We start from the raw sequence: 24,150 nt of genomic DNA, 5'->3' as shown, positions 1-24,150 counted from the left end.
TTTGAGTAAGCAAAACCACGCAGACTTAGAGAATAACATGTGACGACACATGAAAGGCCTGACGGTAATAAATAAATTTGTTCCGACTAAATCAATTGATATTAAAGTGGATCAATCAAATTAAATGAATTGATTCCGAGCAAAATCAAGCATTAAATGTCGTCTGCTGATTAGATGTCAATTTATTTAAATTGATAATCAAGACGAAAATCAGTCATCAAATTAATTGGCTAAATTCCTTAATAGTTATGATTAAATCTATAATTAAGGTTGATTGATTCAATTATGCTATTAATGAAATACAATTAAAATCAGTCATCAAATTAATTGGCTAAATTCCTTAATAGTCATGATTAAATAAATTGATTAAGGCTGATTGATTCAAATATGTTATTAAGGAAATACAATTAATCGCGTGTCATTAATGCGTTCCAAAATTGAGAGAGACGCCGACACTATAAATACCCCTCTCAAATCAAGATAAATGACTTCAGCAGAAAGAGAGAAAAATCACTCCCAAAGTTCATAAGTCTTCAAGTATGTGAAGAACCCTCAAGCTGCAAAATAGCCGGTTCATCACCAACCTCAAGCCAAAGCATTTGTCATGTGTCAACCCTCGTGGCCATCATACGACTCAAGATCAAGCGTCAATCGCCCTTGAGTCAAGCATACCATCGGAGATAGAATTAGAGGATTATCCAAAGATTGTAACCCGCATTTAAATTATTAATAAAATTATTATTTTGTACACGTGTCTGCATTCTATTTGTTTTCATATTCCCGTGCTTACAAAAGTATGCCTCAATTCTACTGTACCAAGCTCGTTGAGCTTGTTTGAGTCCGTACAACGCCTTCTTTAACCTAAAAACCCTGTGCTCTTCACCTTTTTTCTCGTAACTTTGAGGCTGATCGACAAACACAGCTTCATTCAGTTCTCCATACAAAAATGCACTCTTTCTGTCCAACTGGGGCACACACCAACCTTTTTTAGCTGTGAGGGCAAGTATCACTCTAATTGTATCCCATCTAGCCACCGAAGCAAACACCTTAGTGTAATTAATACCATGCTGCTGAGAATTGCCCTTTGCTACAAGTCGCACCTTACACTTACCCACCTCACCATTCTCATTGAATTTGGTTTTGAACACCCACTTCATCCCTATTTTCTTCGCTCCAACTGGCAGAGTTGTCAACTCCCAAGTTTCATGTTTCTCGATTGCCTTTATCTCTATATCCATGGCCTCTCACCACTTTGAGCTCTTTACTGCTTCTTCAAATGAGACAGAATCTTTGGCTGCAGTGAACATCACCAAGTTGTGCAACTCCTCTTCATCAGATATAAAACCTGTTCTACTTTTGGAAGACCTTGCGTTATATCACCAGATCGAGATTTTTCATATATAAATGTAACTAATGTATCTCCTTCGGAAAGGATTATCCTTCACCACTCACATAGTCTTGCATCCAAGGTGGTTGTCTCCTGATCCTCCCTTGATTTGGACTCGGTGATCCTTCTTCAAATGATTCATTGGATGGTGAATCGATTGCTTCTTCCTCCTCCACTTGCTCATCTTCTTCATTTTCACCTTCTTCCTCAGCTTGTACAACTTCATTCTCGATGTCATCTTCATCACCCCATTCTAGGACATCGCACTTTATTTCTTCAACACTTCTTCCCCAATCCCACTTCTCATCTTCAACAAACACAACATCAATGGATGACCACTATTTTCTTCGACACTGGATCATAAAGTCTATAAGCTTTTGATTCTTTACTCACACGCAAAAGAACACACCTAAAACTCTTATTATCCAACTTTGTTCTTCGACTGTCTAGAACATGAACATGAGCGAAGCACCCGAACACTGGAAAGTGACTAACAATGGGTTCAGTACTGGTCCAAGCCTCTTTAAGAGTCACATCTTTCATAGCTAAGGTCGGACTTCAATTCAGCACATGTATCGTCCAGTTGCCTGCCTCAGGCCAAAATTATTTTGAAATTTTCTTCTCGGACAACATGTTGCGCACCATATTCATTATGGTGCAATTCTTCCTCTCTGCAACCCCGTTTTGCTGTGGGGTGTAGGCTGTGGTGAGTTGCCTACTAATTTCATTTGTATTGCAAAACTTGTTGAACTCAAGTGAGGTAAACTCTCCACCTCTATCAGTACGAAAGCAGCAATGGATCAAGCACGTAGCATCTAGTGTCATTTATCATAGTTTGAGGACGCCTCCTTCATATCCACAACAACAAGATCATTAACATCTTCTAGCAATCTTCAAGTTCATTTACAAAAGCGCAAAATCAAATCTTTCCAGAAAATAGAAAAAGAAAAATTATTATGTTCGAAATTTGGGTTCTATATGTATTGAAATTAACATACTCATGGAATTCCGTATCCATTTTTTATTGGAACTCAATTACTCCAATTGTGTAGCTTGTCTTCATCTCCATGATATTCTTCAAAAAAACAAACTCTACCACCTCCTATCTTTGTAGCACAAGTGAGTCACCAGGACTACCAAAAAAAAAAAAAATTATGTAACTTGTTTATGAAGGAAAATTATCACTCGATTTCTAAGCCATTGAAATTGTAAATCTGTTCGATTGAATTGCTCTAATTAAGTTCTAATTGGTTCTATAAAATAGAATCAAAGTTTTAATTTTTTTTTTTTGTATAAGGGTTGGTGCGGCTGCCCTCAAGCCTTGATTAATAAAACTATCGAATACAAAGGGGGGGGGGACATTGAGCCTAAACCCCATATGACAATGATCATCTAGAAAACGTCATGAAATAATATCAGGATTCTCTTCCAGATAAATGTATTCAGCTAGACACCAACTAGCAAAGAGTGCATAACTAACTACTCTATTTGCTTTGACATAGTAGTGACATAACGGAAAGATAACTCGATATGTGACTCGATTACAATGTAGCATAATTTCCAATTGCACATCTTTCCTAGTATGTTTCCGTCAGAGAGTAAATATGACTACACTTAGTTTCACCCTGCCACTAGGAGGTTGTGACCATTTGACAAATCTAAGAACTCGTCGCATACCCAGAGCAAACAAGGCACATAAGTTGTGCAGCTCGATCGGGACACAGCCTGCTTCTCTGTATCCCAACTCAGGAGGGACTTATTGCTGACAAAAAGCCAAAACGAGCTAAGCAATAACAACAAACGAAAACCATAAAACTTAAACCATACCAAATATGGTCCACTAGCAATATGCAGGCCCAAGAGACAAAGGCAGCAAAGGGATCCAAACCCATCCTCTCAGCTCGATTTGGCACTTGCACTTGCGCCACCACCCAACAACCATAACCGCTGCTCCATCCACGATGTCATGACCCCAACAGCGCGTCTCTGCCAGTGTGTATCAGCACACCGTCATATCGGCCAAACCACCACAATGGAACACCTCCAGGATTTGATTCAGACGACATATAAACTGCCGCCGTCTTCTATCCCAGTAAACCAGCTCTCCCACCAGGCAAACCAACTATCCCGGCCCGCCTACCACAGACCTCCATGAGACGCTATGATAGGGCAACAATCCAACCTTGCTCCGATCCCAAACCTTAACCCCGACATAACTCCAGATCCAACCACCACCTTACACTGAGAGAAAAGAGTAACGACACCTTCTAAACCCAGCCTCCGGGCAATGGATACTCCCACACAATAGTCATCTCGTCTAGTCGCACTCATTGTGTGTCAGTGCAGCCATAGGCCGGCACCAACGACGTCTCGTAACTGGACAAGAACGGAAGAAAACAAGGCCAAGGTTTCTAGGTTTTCAGTGCGTGTAGCGCGTACGTTCTACAAAAATGTACTCTTTTTTTTCCTAATTTTTAATTTTTAAGTTTTTTTTTTTAAAAATACTATCTTAAATGAGTATGAGTCATTTTGAAAGTTAATTGAATTAGTGGACCGATCCGAACAGATTACTAGAGTTTTAATATTTGCAACTTTAGTTACCATTAATCTAAAAAATAATCAAATGTATGTATAGATAAAAGTTTAAATTTGAGTTTTAATTACCATTAATTGGTTCATGAATCAAAAGTTTCAATTTCAATGTGAACTAGGTTTTAGTAGGAGCCAGGAAAGGAGACCGAAGAATGAGGACAGAAGATTTGAAGCCACTTTAGTGCGTGGAATGAATATGTAAATGCATTAGGTTGTATTGGTTCGATTTGAGTTTCAAACACCACTAATTAAATGTCATTGGTTGAATTTTTACAAAAGGAATGAAAAATTTGCAATTTTGTGCGAGCAATTTTTAACGTTGATGGAACTAGTGGACAAGCCTCACAAGGCGACAAGACGTTAGTGTAGAGAATACAAGCATGTCTTAGGTGGTGACATCTTGAATTGAGTTTCAAAAACCATTAATGAAATACCAATAATTGAATTTTTACAAAAAGAATCAAAAGTTTGAAACTTTCATGTGAGCAATTTTTAACGTTGATTAAACTATAGTGGACATGTTTGACAGAGTGACCAAATTTTAGTGCGTGCATACATGTAGTGGTGGTGACGTCTGAATTGATTTTTAAATGCCATTAATGGAAATTTTATAGAAGGAATCAAAAGTTTGCCTCATTCATGTGAGTAATTTTTAACGTTGATTAAATTAGTGGTCACGCTTAACATGGTGAACAATGTTTAGTGCAGAGAATGCAGACATGTATTAAGTGGTGGCATCTAGAATTGAGTTTCAAATACCACTAATTAAATAGCTTTAACTGGGATTTTACTAAAAAAATCAAATGTTTGCAACTTTCATGTGAACAATTTTTAACGTTGATTGAACCAGTGGACAAGCCTAACAGGACAACTAGTCATAAGTATAGATTATGCCGGCATGTATTCGGTGGTGATGCTTGAATTGAGTTTCTAATATATTATTAATTAAATACCATTGGTAAAGTTTTACAACAAGAATCAAAAGTTTGAAACGTTCAAGTGAACAATTTTCAACATTGATTAAACTAGTGAGCATGTCTAATAGAGTGACTAGACTTTAGTACAGAGAATGCAGACATTTATAAGGTGACTGAAATTTCATAGAGAGACTCAAAAGTTTGCAACTTTTAAATGAGCAATTTTAACGTTAATTGAACTAGAGGTAGGCCTCATCAAAAAGCCCGCGGATCAAGTGGGCCGATGGAGGCCCGCCGACTCGGAGGGCCAAAAGCCCGGCCCGGCCCCTAAAAGCCCGTAACCTATTATATATTATATATATATATATATATGTATGTTGATGTGCTCATATTTTCTTAATTCTTATATTTCTATGCCTCTTTCTCTTGGTATATATGTTTAGTTCTCCTTATTTATGGTTCATTTACGTTAGTTTAATCTCTTTGTAGGTGTGTTTCAAAGAAAGAAGAAAAGAAGCTAAGCTAAGCTAACTAACACAGAAACTGTTTTGCAAAACACCTAACTTTGCTGAATTACTGGGAACTGTTCGGATGGAATTAGGAGCTGTACACTATATGCACGGAAAGCCCCATGTATCTAGTTTCTGAGAAATTTTACGGTTGGCCTCTGACTTTTCTAGAAGGAGTTATGGCAATTTAAGTGAAGGCAGTTCAGCTTGGACTTGAATCTGCAACATCTTTTACAAGTTCATGTCTAGAACCTAACTTCGCTGAATTACTGGGAACTTCTCGGATGGAATTAAGAGTTGTACCTTATATGCACGGAAAGCTCCATGTGTCTAGTTTCTGAGGAATTTTACGGTTTGCAATTCTGACTTTTCTAGAAGGAGTTATGGCAATTTAAGTGAAGGCAACTTGGATTGGAATCTGCAACATCTTTTACAAGTTCATGTCTAGAACCTAACTTCGCTGAATTACTGGGAACTACTAGGATGGAATTGGGAGCTTTACCCTATATGTACGGAAAGCCCCATGTGTCTAGTTTCTGAAGAATTTTACGGTTTGCGATTCCGACTTTTCTAGAAGGAGTTATGGCAATTTAAGTGAAGAAAGTTCAGCTTGGATGGGAATCTACAACATCTTTTACAATATGCACGGAAAGCCCCATCTAGAAGGCCCAACACATATATTTGGAAATCTTCAGTATGCCACATCATCATTATTGAAGATACAGGACTTTTAGACATGTTTATATATGTATGTGTGTGTGTGTGTTTATATATGTGTGTGTGTGTGTGTGTGTGTGTGTGTTTTTGTGTGAGTGTGTGTTTGTTATAATTTGGTTTATGGTGAAATTGGAAGTTCTCATACTTCTATATAGAATATGTGCATATATATTCTCGTATTCTACATATCATGACTACGGTTGACCGATTCGATTGGATTTGAAAATATGGTGAAATTAGCTAAATTTTTTACCACACTCATAATTTATTATAATAATCTCATCCAACGGTCGGTTTTTCCATTTTATTTGAATTGATAGAGGTTGCCCTTTGGAGTGTATGATATATAAATATAGGTTTATAAGAGTAACTAAGTTTGACCTAGTTGGTCGAATTTGAAACGAGAACCAAATTGGCTGGATTTTCTACAACCATCATAAAACATTACAATCTCTCCATCGAGCGGTTGGTTTCTCCGAATTCATTTTCCACTTCATGGTTGCTTTAGAATGAACCTCAATAATTTAAATGCAATGTATAAGTCATACAACTTTAGAAGGAAAATTGGTATAGGCCAATGTGTTTGTAATTAATTAATTAATTTTTTTAACTTATGTCCACGCACATCCATCGATGGAATATTTACAAACGTGATGTGAAAAAATAAGCACGTTTCGCGGTCGTCATGCCATCGGTCAATTAAGAAGACATACAAGTGACGACGGATGACCAATTTGATCGGATTCGAAAATATGGTGAAATTGAGTAAATTTTTTACCACACTCATAATTTATTAATGGAATAATGTCATCCAACGGTCTATTTTTCCATTTTCTTTAAATTGATAGGGGTTGCTCTTTGGAGTGTATGATATATAGATATAGGTTTATAAGAGTAACTAAATTTGACCTAGTTGATCGAATTCGAAACGAGAATCAAATTAGCTTAATTTTTTACAATCACCATAAAACATTACAATCTCTCAATCGAGCGGTTGATTTCTCTAAATTCATTTTCCACTTCATGGTTGCTTTGGAATGAACCTCAACAATTTAAATGCAATATACAAGTCATACTACTTTAGGAGGCAAATTAATATAGGCCAACATCTTTGTAATTAAAATTGAAATTTTTATCTTATGTCCACGCACATCCATCGATGAAATATTTACAGACGTGATGTGAAAAAATAAGCACGTTTCGCGGTCGTCATGCCATCGGTCAACCAAGAAAACATACAAGTGACGACGGTTGACCAATTCGATCGGATTCGAAAATATGGTGAAATTGGCTAAATTTTTTACCACACTCATAATTTATTGTAATAATCTCATCCAATGGTCCATTTTTTCATTTTCTTTGAATTGATAGGGGTTGCTCTTTGGAGTGTATGATATATAGATATAGGTTTATAAGAGTAACTAAATTTGACCTAATTGATCGAATTCGAAACGAGAATCAAATTAGCTGAATTTTTTACAATCACCATAAAACATTACATTCTCTCAATCGAGCGGTTGATTTCTCTAAATTCATTTTCCACTTCATGGTTGATTTAGAATGAACCTCAACAATTTAAATGCAATATTCAAATCATACGAGTTTAGGAGGCAAATTGATATAGGCCAACATCTTTGCAATTAAAATTGAAATTTTTATCTTATGTCCACGCCATCGATGGAATATTTACAGACATGATGTAAAAAAATAAGCACGTTTCGCGGTCGTCATGCCATCGGTCAACCAAGAAAACATACAAGTGACGACGGTTGACTAATTCGATCAGATTCGAAAATATGGTGATTGGCTAAATTTTTTACCACACTCATAATTTATTATAATAATCTCATCCAACGGTCGGTTTTCCCATTTTATAGAAGTTGATGGAGGTTTCTCTTTGGAGTGTATGATATATAAATATAAGTTTATAAAAAATATTATCTTTAAAGTTAAAAATGGAGTAAGGCCCGGCCCGGCTCAAGCCCGCTACCAATGGGCCGGGCTGAGCCCGGCCCGGCCCGTTTATGAGAGGCCTAACTGGAGGTCATGCTTGATAGGGTGAGCAACCTTTAGTGCGAAGAATACAGACATGTATTAGGTGGTGACTTCTCGAATCGATTTTCAAATACCACTAATTAAATATCCTTACTAGAATTTTAGAAAAGAACAAAAAGTTTGCAACTATCATGTGAGCAATTTTTAACGTTGATTAAACCAGTGGGCAAGCCTGACACTACAACCAGAAGTAAGTGCTAAGAATGCAGGCATATATTAGGTGGTGACATCTTGAATTGAGTATCAAACATGACTAATCAAATACTATTTATACAATTTTTACAAAAAGAATAAAAAGTTTACAACTTTCATGTGAGCAATTTTTAACGTTGATTGAACTAGAGGTCATGCTTGATAGGGTGAGTAGTGTTATTGCAGAGAATGTAGGCATATATTAGGCGGTGACATCTTGAGTTGATTTTCAAATACCACAATTAAATAACTTCAATTTGATTTTAGAAAAAGAATCAAAAGTTTGCAACTTTTTTTGAAAAGGGACCGGTGTGGTAGCTTTCAAACCTTGATTAATGAAATTGCAAAATACAAGTGGGGGACGTAGAGTCTGAACTCCAGATTACAATAATCAGAAAGAGAATACCTGAAATAGTACCAAGATTCTCTACAAAATCAATGCTTGTTATTTGTTTGCAACTTTCATGTGAGCAATTTTTAATGTTGATTAAACTAGACAGGTTTGACAAAATGACAAAACTTTAGTGTGGAGAATGTAAACATCTAGTAAGTGGTGACTTTTGAATTGAGATTCAAATACCACTAATTAAATACCATTAATTGAAAACTTATAGAAGAAATCAAAAGATTGAAACTTTCATGTGAGGAATTTCTAATGTTGATTAAACTAGGGGTCATGTTTGACAGGGTAATCAGCCTTTTGTGTGGAGAATATAGATATGTATTCGTTGGGGTGACATCTCGATCGAATTGAGATTTAGATACCACTAATTAAATATCTTTAATTGGATCTTTACAAAAGAAATCAAAAGTTTGCAACTTTCATGTGAGTAATTTTTATCATTGATTGAGTTTTAAATACGCTGTTTTTATCAAAATGTTCCAACTAATTATCCATTTTTATTGAGTTATTTACATTGGTGCCCTAGAGGCTTTGCTATATAAGGGTGTGCATGTTTAGTCTCTTGCATGTTCATATCTATGGTTAGCTCTAGTAGCAAAACGTACTCTCTTAGAATTAGCTGAGTTGAAATGGGAGATTGGCCCCCCCTAAGGCTAGTGGAGATGGGTGGTTGGGAAAGAATTCCTTCTCTTTCACTTCATCTTCTTATGAAAATTAAGAAAGTGACCAAATTATTGGTTTCTTTCCCAAGCCACCCGTTTCTATTTTCTTTGGGTGTCTCTCCTTCTCCCTCTCAAGCCAGCCACTTGATATGGGATGCGTTTAATAAAGTTTGCCTTCTTTTCGTAAAGTTTATCAGTTAAGCCATTCTATATTAGTTTCTTATTGTTCAGGGGTTGATTAGCAGTAATTGATTGAGTACGTAGCATCAGGCAATGTGTTTTTTTATCACAGTCTGAGGAAGCCTCCTTCATATTGGCAGCAACAAGATCATGACCATCTTCCCGTGATCTTCTAGTTCATTTACAAAATTGCACAATCAAATATTTCCAAAAAAATTGAAAAACAGAAGTTATTGTGTTCAAAATTTGGGTTCCATATGTATTGAAAATTAACATATACATGCAATTTTGTATCCACTTTTGATTGGAATTTAGTTACTCCTATTGTGTAGCTTGTCTTCGTCTCTATGCTATTCTTTGCAAAACAAATTGTGCCACCTCTTAAATCTAGCCGTATGAGCCATTAGGATTACAAATGAAAAAAACTTGTTATTTGTTTATATATGCTTGAATTAATTTTATGCAGGAAAATTATCACTCAATCCCTAAGCCTTCAAAGTTGTAAATCTATTTGATTGAATTGCTCCAATTGAATTCGATCTAATTGGTTCTATAAAATAGAATCAAAGTTTCAATTTTCATGTTAAGAAAATGCTATCTAAAATGAGCATGAGTCGTTTTGAAAGTTAATTGAATTAGTGGACTGATCCTAATATATTATTAGAGTATTAATATCTGCAACTTTAATTATAATCAATCAACAAATAATAAATAAATGTATAGACAAAATTTTAAGAGATATTTACCATTTAAGTAAAGTCAAATGGTCAAATGACCATGCGCAAAATGGGGGGACTAGAAACCCGTGCGGCCACAATAAAAACACAGAGAGGAATTGAAATTAAACATTAGACATTAAATTTGTAATTAATTACGAGAATGACACCGCATCTGTTTCTTTCCCTTTGTACCGAACTACCAACTCATTAATGCCAGCCAGTTGACTATTATTATCAGTATTACGAGTTTATCATTGTTCTACCAAAAAGAACTCATAGAGATTCTACTTTAGAACTAACTAGAAACTTACTGAGGGTCAGTAACATATTGAGAGAATTAGTTGTTTCATTTTTCTGGCTGCACTTCATTTCAACACTAATTTTTTGCTTAAACTGCATTATTAGAAAATACAATGTCCATAATAGATTTAAACTGTGACAGATAGACTACTGCTATTGAGGCAGAGCCATGATTATGATATTGCTACTGATGTTCAATAACAATAATAAAACCATAAATTTCAAAATAACATAAATTTTCTCAAAGTGCAACAAAAAGTATATTGCTACCGACGGTAGTAATAAAATGGATACTGCTACTGATCGTTAGTAGCAATGAGAAACTATGTCTACTACCAAATAAAAATAAAAGGAAGTAAAGAAAAGGATCCAAAAGGAAAATAAGAATCCATAAATGAATTTTAAACAAAGTAACCAACTAAAATCAAAAGATGAATTGTGGAGTCTTCGAAGCTTATAAGAAATATTTTTTCTCACTCAAGAATAAAAGCTAAATTGCTGCTGAGACTCAATATAATTACGATGGCTACTAAGAGTCTTTCGACAATGCTACTGACGGTTCGTAACTGGTATTTTTATTGAGTAAGTGTACTTACAAACATTGATACTCACTCTCACTATACTCACTAATGTTATTACTGACCATCAGTATACTTACTAACATTGTTACTGACCGTCAGTATACTTACTAAAAACAATAACAAAAAAAGGAATTTGAATAAGTATAATCAAAGCTCTAATTGTAATTAAAATTAAGCTTCTATAGAAATGACAATATCAAGGTTCCATTTATTATAAAAAGGTAAGTAAACTACTACAAGTTCCTCACAAATTGACTCAAAATAATGAAATTTCAAAATTCAGTTGTCCCACTAGGTCGACGCCAAAGACCATATTGAACAACCTCATCCATGTGTTGGAAACCTCAATAGCAGCCTTGATCTGAATATATAACACAAGAAGAATAATCATGAAGTGAGTACCTCCACAAGACCATATTCACAAATGTTACTGACCTTCAGTAACAAAGGGATTAGCTAATCAATACACCAGAATCTTAAAATTCAACCACAAAAACAAAAAGTAAATGCTTCAAACATAACTGCTACACACAAACATTCACCAGTAACAACAATCACACAATTGTTACTAACATTCAATAACAAATCAAATATCATTACTGATGGTCAATAACAACTCAAACAAGGCTACTGAGGTTCAATAACAATTCATATATGGTTACTAAAGTTCAATAGTAAATCAGATATGGCTATTGACGCTCAATAACAAATCAGATATGCTTACTGATTGTTAATAGCAAACCAGATATGCCTATGAGGGTTAATAGCAAACCATACACGCCTATGTGGGTCTAGGTTTTGCTACTAAGGATTAGTAGGAATAAAATAATCCTATTGTAGGTTAGTAGGATCATGTCAATTGCTAATGAGGGTCAGTAGGGATTTAGTAGATAGCTAGAGTTCCGAAAAACTTTACCGTCATTATATGTAATGGTAATAAACTGTGTAATATGAACAAAACATCTACCTCAGCCACTGGATACAAATTAAAATACCCTGCAAGAAGAGACTTGAATTCACCGATTGCTTCATGAAAACAGAACGGTGAAAACCTAAACACCAACGATTAAGTAAAATTAGATGTATTAAGTATTAACTAGGAAAAAGAACAATCAATTATATATATCAGCTAGCATTTGATTTCACACCATGAACATAATAAAAAGTAAGTTTGAATTAACAAGACAATCCACATGCAAAACAACCCATTGTGAATGTGAATTTCAATAGAAATGGAATTGAAAAATTCAAAATACAGAAAAAACATACCTCAAAGTATTAGATCTATAATTCAAAGTTTATGTATGAATGAAAATTTTAGATTCATCGCCTTGATTGATCTCAATCTCGATCCGAATATCGATACCGATCTAGATCTCTTCTCTCTCTGGCTTACAAATTAAATTTCATATTTGAGTGAGATTTTCAAATTCGTCTCCTTGATTGACCCGATCCAGATCTATTCTCTCTCTCTCTCTCTCTCTATCTCGTATCTCTCTCTAGCTCTCTCTCTCTCTCTCTCTCTCTCTCTCTCTCTATCTCGTATGTCTTCCTCATGTGTGTTAAGGGACATTTTCGTCAGTAAAAAATAAAGAATTTGGAAGCGTGTCTTGAATTAAGTTTCAACTACCACTAATTAAATACCATTAATTAAATTTTTACAAACGGATAAAAAATTTGAATCTTTCATGTGAGCAATTTTTAAAGTTGATTAAAATTAGTGGAAAGGTCTGACAACGTGACCAAACTTTATTGCGGAGAATGCGTATATGAATGTAGTTGGTGGTGAACGCATGCAAAAGAATGCAAAAAACCCTAGTCTAGCAGAACGGACCTCACGCGTCTAGTGACCAAACTTCTACCGTTCATGCTCTGTCCGGCGACACGCCTTCTAGGCGTTGTTGTCAGACAGGCTTGAGGGTTCGACAAAATCAATAACAAGGCCAATTGGTGTGGACGAGATCTAGGATGGGTTGGTATATTAGAGGATTGGTTTTCCCTATATCGTCTTTAACCTCGTCTGTGTGGCGGTCTAGAAATCGCAGACGGAGGTGTGAGATGCTGGGAAATTGGCGATCGAGCAGTGGTAGCATGGGTTTGTTCGTGGGCTTAGGAGGACGTCAGCTAATAATGTTGAGTTTGGGTGTGCGCGCATCTAGGATTGGGATAAGAGCATCAGATTGGTCAACGGTCTCTCTACGGGATCGGTTTAGACTTAGATATGGTCTGGTCTATTTGGTTGATTGATCCTGTGCAACAGTGGTGGCTTGTCGCTGGTAGGTTGACTGTGTCGTGGTGGGGGTGGTGGCGCAAATCAGGTGGGAGTCGTGGGCTTGGATCATCACAGGCTTGTGGTACAGGTAATCCTATGGGTGGGCCTGGTCCTGGGCCATGTCTTTAGGCCTTTGCTGGGTTGATTTAATTTGATGTGTTCTAATTTATTGCTTTTATTTAGTTATTATTGGCTTTATGCCTTCAATAAATCTTTACCGATTCTTGGTAAAGTTAGGTGGGCTTGGTCCCGGTCTATACACTTTGAGTGCCCTATCTGCTCTAGGTAGGTTGCGAGTTATTTGCATTGTTAAGTAGTTGCAGCCTCCTAGTGGCATGATGAAACTGAGTGTCACAGGATTTATTTTTCGGTGGCAACATAATCGGAAAGCTGATAGTAATAGCAACTTATGGCTCTGCGTGAGCAATATCTTTCCAATATGTCACCACAATTGTAAAGCGAATAGAGTAGCTAGTAGAGCACTCTTCGCTAATTGGTGCTTGTTAGAGTACATGTTTCTAGTCGAGACTCCTGTTATTATCTCGGGAAGTTCTCTTAAGGCTTATTATAATTTGGGGTTCAGGCAAAATGTCTCCCCTCCTTTCCTCCTAGTGGCATGATGAAACTGAGTGTCACCGGATTTATTTTTCTGTGGCAACATAGTGGGAAAACTGATAGTAACAGCAACTTATGGCTCTGCGTGAGCAATATCTTTCCGGTATGTCACCACAATTGTAAAGTGAATTGAGTAGCTAGTAGAGCACTCTTCGCTAATTGATGCTTGTTAGAGTACATGTTTTTAGTCGAGACTCTTGTTATTATCTCAGGAAGTTCTCTTATGGCTTATTATAATTTAGAGTTCAGGCAAAATGTCTCTCTCCCCCCCCCCCCCTCCCACATGTATTCTGCAATTTCATTAATGGTCATGGCTTAAGGGCAGCCGTACTATCCCTTCCTAAAAAAAATGTAGTTGGCGGTGACGTTTGAATTGATTTCCAAATACCATTATTTGAAATTGCTATAGAACGAATCAAAAGTTTGCAACTTCCATGTGAGTAATTTTTAACGTTGATTGATCTAGCGGTCATGCTTGACAGTAGACCTGTAAATGGATCGGATCGACCTAAATCCAAACTCGTTTGCTTAAAAAAAAAATTGATCCAAACCCGACGGATCATTGATAGCTCGATCCAAATCTGTATCCGCCGGATTAACGGATACCCGATCCGCTAATCCGACCCGTTTATAATTTCAAATAAATAGTAATATTAAATTTATATCATGATACCTCATAAAATATTAATAAAATTATAAACATGAAAAGTATAATCAAAAGTAGAATTACATTATCAAAATTCTTACTGCTTTTTGGAATCTTGGGTGATGGACTGTCTCTTAAATTTATGCAAAAAATTTGTATTAGAAATTCTTCATATTTTATATTTTATATTTTTAAAAAATAATAATATATTAATAAAAAATAATATTTTATTATTACGAAAACGGGGTGGATCATTAACGGATCGGATCGACCTAAATCTGTATTTGATCCCTTAAATAAACGGGTTAATGAATTCGGATCATTAACGGATCAACGGATCAAAATTTTCGATCCAAACCCGTCCAATAGCCACGGATTTGGAGTTGATCCAGACTCAAATCTGGTCAATTTACATGTCTACTTGACAAGGTGAGCAGTTTTTAGTGTGTAGAATGCAAGCATATATTAGACGGTGACGTGTCAAATTGAATTTTAAATACCACTAATTAAATACCTTTTATTGGAAATTTACAAAAAAAAAGTAAAAGTTCTCATCATCTTCTACTAGGGGTGGGTTCGGTACGATACCGGACCTTGAAGCCCAATACCACGTACCGTACCAAACTAAGTTGGTACACAAAAAAGCCTACCAGTACCGGCCACAGAAGTCGGTATACCAACTTCTCGGTATACCGATATCTCGGTTCGATTTCGGTTGGTTGGGCCTAGTACCAAGTTTGAAATTGGGCCAGATTTCAGCTAAGGCCCAACTAAAATTTTAAAAGCCCAAACCTGTCAACAAATGAAAAAAATGCAATTCTCACATCAATTTAAAGGACCAACCTGGAAATGAACAACCTGGAAATGAAAAATAAGCTAAAAACTCTCATACATCAACTTCACTACTTGAGTTCATCACTTATTCACTTCAGTTCATCCCCTTCATCACTCCATAGTTCATACAAACTTTAAGTCAATAATTCATAGTTCACAGTTCACACAAATGAATCAAAATATCAAATGATACAATAACTAAGTGCAATAGTTGAAAACAAAGTGTTCAAGGACTCAAAGTTCATCTCATCATCAGTTCATCACTTCATATTTGCTTGCTGCCTTGCTGAGTTGCTGTGCTCCCTCAAATTCAGTTTCTGCAAAAACAATCTCTGCAAATTCAGTTTCTGTAAATTCACACTTCAGTCAATCACAATGTTCCGAACCACCTTAAATGGAAAACAAGGAACGCCGTTAAGGCCATTAGATTGTTTACAGTACAAGGACACAAAGCATAAAATGATCTTAAAACCATATGTTAATCAGAATCGGCGACAGATTCCTAGAAAGGGTCCTTCAAGACTAAATCCTCTAAGTTACCGAAAACATTAACAAAGTTTCACCTAATTGATAACACCAAATGGATGCCAACTAAACAATCGCATACTCTCACAATAGTTCTTAACCATGGCTTAAAACAAACAACAGTCCATGTATATTATCAAGCATACATTCCCTTAATTTAGCTGACAACAGAAACAAACCAATTCGCCATTCAAATTATTGCCAATTAACACTTAATCCATATGAATCAGATAAACCAATGAGTGCCCAGACCTACAGATCGAATCTCACCAAATCCATATGCAAGAAATTATATTTAATTTTCAGAAATCCGAGTCAAAATCATACAAACAAAGCAACAGAAGGAGCAGAAATCCAACGCCACAATCGAAGATTAAAGATCCAGTGGAAATCGTAAGAGAATCAGACGCAATTTGAAAATTTTGAAGAAAGAGAAACTGAAATTGAATTGGTAAAGAAAGAGAAACTGATGAAACTGATTCGATTCATGACTCAATCTAGAATCCAAGTGCTTCTAGCTAAAATTAAACAAAGAGAAAACTCACCGCCGTAGGACATGAATCGAACTTCAAAGGAGAGGTCGAGAGGGCGGAGAGGCGGAGAGTTCTGGGTTTGAATCAAATCGAACTTCAAAGGAGAGGTCGAGAGGGCGGAGAGGCAGAGATTTCTGGGTTTGAGCCTTGGAGGCCTCGAGGGAAAGAGCGGCTGAGGGAAAGAGTGGCTGAGTGGGAACTGGATTAGGTTCTGTACTCTGTAGTCGTATTACCTTAGGGTTTGGAGAGTTCAAGTCTAATCAAAGGTTATAATAAGATTTGAAATCAAACTATTAATAATCAACGGTTCAGATCGATAGATATAAAATATATTTAAATAAATAAATAATATATATAATATACGGTACGGTACGGTATACCGTATTTATCTGAAAATCAGTACCAGTACCGTACCATTATCTGGAAATCGGTTCGGCACTACCGTACCAATATCTCGGTAAACGACATAGTTGGTTACCAACATTGTTGGTTCGGGTGGTAATCGGTTGGTTGGTTTGGATCGGTAGAATTTGCCAGCCCTATCTTCTACATGTTATCAGCGTTCTCTCCCATGCCACTCATTAATTTCTATTGCTTCTAGGTGTTTCTCCATCTTCCTCTCATGCCTGCAGCTTGAGATTACGCCAAGTTTCATCACTACACAACGATTTGAACATATATATTTGTTAATTTAATTTAATTTAATTAGGAAGCTAAATTGACCCCTCTTTCTTTTGATAAGCACATGGCTATATGTATGAAAGCACTCGTGCAAAAACGAAGAAAGAGGTGTGGTTTGCTTAACAGGGAGCCAATTTCACTCCCCTAGCTAATAGCAAAACTCTAGTGCTGGTAATTAGTCATCACGATTTCGATGCTGCTATTGATCATAATAGATAAATACCAAGTTTTTCACCTCATTGAGGTTTGAGGGGTTCCTCATCTTGGCACTTGTGCTTCTACTTTTAACTTGAACACTTGGAGGCATGATTACATAACCTAGTTTTTAGAGGAAGGGGAGAAAAGGTAGCATGGCCAACACGAAGACCATAATTCAATCGAACTTTTGTAGCATGGCCAACACGAAGAAAGTAATTCAATCGACCATAATTCATCCTTGTATAGTTTATAGATGGAGATGTAGTCTTTTATTATTGCAGCCACAATTGCTAGTATCATATACCAATTGGTGAAGCGGAGATTTGGGCCAAAAACCGAGAAGGTTTTTCATCTCGGGCCTGCAAAATTGCTGGTGTTGGGATTCATTTGGGCCCTCGACCCCATCGAGACCTGGCCTCTTTATGCGACAAGTATGGGCCGTTGGTCTACCTATGACTTGGGAGCATTGATGCCATCACCACCAACGGCCTTGACGTCATATGTGAAATACTTCTTTGACATGATGACGTCTTTGCATCACGGCCGCAAACTTTGGCCGTGGTGCATTTGGCCTATGGTTGTGGCGAGGTTGTGCTTGCTCCATTGGGCCCAAAATGGAAGCGAATGAGGCGAATATGATGGAAAACTTGCTAACAACAAAACGCCTCGAGTCTTTTGCCAAACACCGAGTCGATGAAGCTTAACACCTCATACAAGATGTTTGGGCCACGGCACAGACGGGGAAGGTCGTGAACTTAAAGGGAAGTGTTGGGTGGGTGGTCCATGAACAATGCGACTAGGATGTTGCTTGGGAAACAATATTTTGGGGCCGGGTCGGTAGGTCCACAAGAGGCCATGGAGTTCACGCACATAACCCATGATTTATTTTGGCTGTAGGGATTGATATATTTGGGAGATTACTTGCCAATTTGGAGGTGGGTGGATCCTTACGGTTGTGAGAAGAAAATGAGGGAAGTGGAGAAAAGGGTAGATGATTTTCATACCAAGATTGTTGAAGAGCATAGGAGGGTAAGGGAGGAGAAGAGCAAGCCAACTGGAGGAGAGGAAGATGGGGCAGAAATGGACTTTGTGGATATTTTGTTGTCTTTGCCAGGTGAGGATGGGAAAAAGCATATGGAGGATGTGGAAATCAAAGCTCTAATACAGGCAAGCCTTTGCATAATTTCGATCTAGTTTTAATTTTTTTTTTTAAACTTTATAGGAAAATTATTATAGAAAGCCTGTGAATGAGATGATGATGTACGTGTCTATTAAGAATGAGGGTCTTACTACTTTTATTTTGGATTGCGTGTAGAAAAGTGATAGGACCCGCCTCAGATTTTAACCCGAAATCCGAAGTAGCCATGCGGGGCCCACTTTAGAAGAAATTATACCAAAAATTTGGCGGAACTTCCCCTAAAAGTAGGCTACCCAAAACCTGTAGGAAAACATTTACACTTCTAAATCAATTCATCCTTATGCTCCTGGAGCCACCCTGCTCTCCAAAACAACATCATCCCAATTCACATAACACAAATCACAACTTAAATAACATTAATTCCTTAGGTGATCAGAGCAATTCTAATAGCAAGGGTAGTCAAGGAAAACCTAAAACAAAGAAAAACGCGGAAGCCATGCTGTTGACTATGCCTCAACTCCAATGTACACCCGACCTCAACTAATTTCGCCTGCAAACTGGGCATTTGAAACCGAAGGGCCCATGGGAAAGTAATTGAAAAACACGTTAGAGTGAGTGGACAAAAATAAACAAATAAATGAATAATTTTAAAGAAAAGAAGCTGTATTACTTTCCCACGAATTTAAATTCATAAAACTTCGATGCATGCAACGTTTATAAAACGTATGTGTTTAAAACTCGGAGTCTCGTGAAAACATACCAGTCCCCGCTGGCTAAAAGAATCGGACTAGCCCCGCTAGTCAAGTAACCAATAAAAGGATATGGGGAAGAGATGTCACCATACGGGTAAATGAGCCCCTTAGGCTCTACCTACCCTCGACTGCCACTCACACATAGATTGTGTGAGGAGAAGAACTAATAACCTCGACTGCCACCCACGTGAGGAGGAGAATGAGCTACCTCAACTGCCACTCACAAACACAAAGTAAGTGAGGAGGAGACCTAATCAAATGACCCGAGTATGGTGAGGAAAAATAATCGAAAACCAGCAAATCCATAAGGCTTCCCCACATTGCTCACGAGAAAATACATATATTCCAGTGACGTGACCCCGCATGCCAAAATATTCTCGAAAACATAATCAAATAGGCAAGAATCCTTCCGAAAACCTCAAGTACGATAATATGGTAGAAAAAAAATCTCAAAATCGCCAAATAAGATGTAATAAAAATTTCTGGAATTCTCCTCGGAAAAATCTTCATCGATCATCACATAACTCACAAATTCATTTCCCAACTCATACTCGAGATGGATTAATCAATTTCCAAAAAATCAAATCATACTCCCGAAAAATAAATTTTAAATCCAAATCCGAGTATAATAAAATTAAATTCCGAAACTCATATGGAAAAACAATGCCCAAAAGTATAGTCCAAAGCCAAATATTATACTTAATAAATAGAACGATAAATAATTAAATAAACCAATCATCATTTCGGAAAAATAAATGCATGCATCATTCTTTGAAAACAAAAGTCCACTCACAGTACTATTTAGGCTATCACGCGTACGAGTTTCTTCGTCGAGCAATAGCTCGGTACGTCGCCCTGTACATAAATATAATTCATGAATAACGGTTCGGCAATTAAATATGATTCTAATAACTTATCCTCCTAATCAAACTTCCAATTTCTTTTCCAATTTAATCCAACTTCACCCCTAATACCAACTCATTAGTTTAAAGGTTCTAGGGCAGAACCGAGAGAAATCCGACAGTCGGATTCTCGTAATTCAATGATCGACATTCCAAACCTCGGAATTACACAATCGATACAAACCTCCTTCAATTTCCACCAAACTTCACATACAAGCTCCACAATATTTATAGGATTTAATTGGGCTAAAACAGGAATTAAAAACCTACCCTACTCGCCTCCACGCGCCACCAACAGTGGCAGCGCGTGGGCCCCACGCGCCGGTGGCCACCAAATTTTGACAGCACCACCTACTCAACAGACCCAACAATTTTCTCAACTACAACACATTCCAATTTTACCTTGAAGTAGTCGAATCCGGCCGGTGAAGAAAAACCCAGAAAACTCAAGAACCCTAGAAATTGCAATCGTTAATTCGACCTCCACACTGCAAATTGAAATGAAAGACCTTAGGGGAAATGATCTTTGGCAAAAACCGAACCTTCGACGCCGGTTTGGTGACCGGAGATGGCCGGAATCGCCGGAAATCGACGAAAACCCCAAACTGCAGCTATGAAGAACTTTGCTTCGATCCAAGATTCCTCGGCCAAATCACCACAATCATAAGGCCACTAGGGTGCAGAGAGGAGGGAGGCACTCCTGTGGTGGCCGGCTGCACGCCGGAAGACGTGGAAATCGAAAGAAGGAGGAAGAACCCGAAAGGGAAGGAAGAAAAGTCGGGGGAGAAGAGAGAGGGAAGGAGTGGGTTTTCGGTTTTGGAAACCTACCTCAGTAAATTTCCTTATTTAACTAAATTTTTACCATGAATAGTAACTTTCGTATTTCACTCATAGCTTTCACATACGAACTCCAATTTTTACGTACCGCACGTCCACGGACTCGGTTTAACGTCCTTTACAACTTCCATGAAGGAAACTTTATCAAATTTTGACGCGAACAAAAAGTCAACTTTCAGGGCCACTAAAAGTATCGAAACAGAGTAAAAAGTGAAAGTAATTGTCGTTTATCGTCCAATAGACTAGTAAACCGTTAAATTTAGGTTCAGGACGTAACAAAAAGAGTTATTCAATATTCAATTTTTATTCTCACTCTGCGTATCCCATAATGTTAGTGAAATTTAAACCCGTAACATCCACGATGCCTGTTATTTTAAATAACCAATAGGCCACAGCTAACCGATCGAGCACATTAAATTAAAATTAGAGTATCATTATCGTATTCTATTGTGGTATACAAAATTCCAGAATAAGCTACTTTTCTTCACTATTTTGTTGTGGGTGGTTCTAGTTAAACCTCCTCATTTACTATTTGGACATCTTCTTCAATATTTCTCCCTTAATCTTCCACTTTTGTCCCTTTTTTAATATTTTATTCTTGTCGATCTCCACACCACTTCTCTGGTTCTGGCTATATCCTGCGATTACATCTGTTGCCTTAGCTACATCCTTATAGCCTATTGTTTAATCGTGTGGAGGAAGGACATATAGTGCTATATTCCAAGAATCCAAGTTTAGATATTTAATTCATGCTTTGGGTATGAAGTTCAATGGGAGTATGATTTTTTTTCGAAACTCAATTGCAATGGATTAATGACTAATTGTCTAAATGAAGGGAATTCCTCAAATTTGAATGGAGGCAGAGATAAAGAGAAAAACTTGGACGAGATCATGGACCTCAATAAGAAGCTTGGTTCTTAAGGCTGAAACTTTCAAGAACGGTGCAAACGCAGGGGAAGAGTTATCAGCCACATATATATCAAATTACTAATCAATAATTAAATTCTAACAATTGGGGGTTGATTATGAATATATAACAATAGACATACCAATAATTTGATAGCTAATAAGAAATCCTGGTGAGAGAAAGAGTGAGGGAGAAGAAGATGGAGACAGAATTGGTTGTGGTTTTTTCATATTTTTTGTTATTTAGTTTTCAATAGGGGTAAATTAGGAATTAAATTTTTACAAAAATTAGTGGAGGTCCATATATCAAATCTGGAGGTCTGAATAGAATCACCATTTTTTTTTTTTTTTGAATAAAGGGTGGTGCGGCTGCCCTCAAACCTTCTTTAATGAAACTGTCGAATACAAGGGGGGGGGGACAATGAACCAAAACCCCTGATTACAATATGCACCTAGAGAACATCCTGAAATACTATCATGAGTCTCTACTAAACAACTGTATTCAACAAAGCACCAACTAGCAAAGAGCGTCCTTTTGTTGTTGATTAAAATCAAAAACATACTAATTTGTGTATAATTTTAGTTGCCAATTCCTTAAATTATGGATTTATGAGTTTCAGGATATGATAGCTGCAACCACAGACACTTCTGCTGTGACCAACGAATGAGCAATGGCCGAGGTGATCAAGCATCCACGTGTCCTCCGTAAGATCCAAGAAGAGCTCGATTCAGTCGTGGGTCAACATAGAATGGTCAACGAATCAGACCTACCCCATCTTAACTATCTACACTGTGTCGTACGCGAAACCTTCCGCATGCATCCGGCGGACCCTTCCTCTAATTCTGTCGAAGAGAAGACGATAAAAAAGGTTGTGTGTGAGGAGGAAAATGACTAAAATGGGCCTGTGATTTGGTGTGTGTAGTGCTGCAAGCAAGGACTAAAAAATCAAAAGTTTCGGCGATATTTCGTCGAAATTTTCATTTTTTTGGGGTGTCGATATTTCCGTAACCATCCAAGTATATTTCGACGGATATTTTGGAAATTTCTGGAAATTTCCGAAATATCGAGAAATTGATGATATTTTGAGAAATTTTGGGTAATTTCCGTGACCATCCAAGTATATTTCGACGGATATTTTGGAAATTTCTCGAAATTTCTGGAAATATCGAGAAATTGGTGATATTTTGCGAAATTTTGGGTAATTTCTAGAACCTTCCGACTCTTCCCACCCTTTCTCACATCAGTCACATGCAAAATCACCACCACTCTACCACCCTTTCTCACATCAGTCACATGCAACATCAACATCATGTGGCTGACATATAGTTGGCCAAAAATTCCATTAAAAAAAATCAACAAAGTCACCAAGGCTCAAACCTTGGTCACTTCATTGCTCTTTGAGCAAGAGCCTTAGCCAACTGCAGTGCACCTACACTTGTGTTATCATTGCAACATTCTAATATATATTCATTTTGCATACGAATCTGAAAACTTAGGTAAATGTTCAATCAATAACTAACATAGAACAATCAATTATATTTTGAATTTTGTACCTCATAAGTCTTCTACATGATTATAAGTTACTCATGTAATTGAAGGTGTAATGATATGTACAAAGAATGTATACAATATGTAATAGTCTAGCCTCCCGTTGGGTTTTCGGCCATCAAAAAAAAAAATTAGATGTTTATTTCTAAAATTTTCAGAGTTATAGGCGATTCAGTATTTACCATTTCATCTTAAATTATTACAAATTACTATATAACAAATGTATATAATATGTAATAGCCTAGCCTCCCATTGGGTTTTCGGCCATCAAAAAAAAAAAATTAGATGTTTATTTCTAAAATTTTCAGAGTTATAGGCGATTCAATATTTACCATTTCATCTTAAATTATTACAAATTACTATATAACAATGTTTATTAAGGTTTTCTTTTCATACATAGTAGACAATTGATTAAATAAACAAATCTAAAAGTTTTACTTAATATTTCCATGTTTTTCTTCAAATTTCCATCATTTTTCTTGATTATTTACCGAAATCAATATATCTTCGATATTTCCGTCGAAATTTCCGTTTCTGGGACCATTGAA

General features: G+C 36.8%; 1 long non-coding RNA gene and 1 pseudogene across 1 annotated transcript; one reads left to right on the top strand and one right to left on the bottom strand.

Moving 5' to 3' along the window:
- Positions 1-11,376: 11,376 nt before the first annotated feature.
- LOC121051107 lies at positions 11,377-12,719 on the bottom strand. Its single transcript, XR_005805143.1, has 3 exons — positions 12,484-12,719; positions 12,182-12,266; positions 11,377-11,575 (listed from the first exon to the last, which is right to left on the bottom strand). It is a non-coding gene; the product is annotated as an uncharacterized LOC121051107 (long non-coding RNA).
- A 716-nt stretch (positions 12,720-13,435) lies between these two features.
- LOC112169365 lies at positions 13,436-22,949 on the top strand (annotated as a pseudogene).
- The last annotated feature ends 1,201 nt before the right edge of the window (positions 22,950-24,150 follow it).

The sequence above is a fragment of the Rosa chinensis genome, chromosome 1 (genome assembly GCF_002994745.2).
Source record: "Rosa chinensis cultivar Old Blush chromosome 1, RchiOBHm-V2, whole genome shotgun sequence".
Classification (NCBI taxonomy): Eukaryota; Viridiplantae; Streptophyta; class Magnoliopsida; order Rosales; family Rosaceae; genus Rosa; species Rosa chinensis.
The sequence above is the reverse complement of the archived record's forward strand: the minus strand, read 5'-3'. Positions and strand labels throughout refer to the sequence as shown.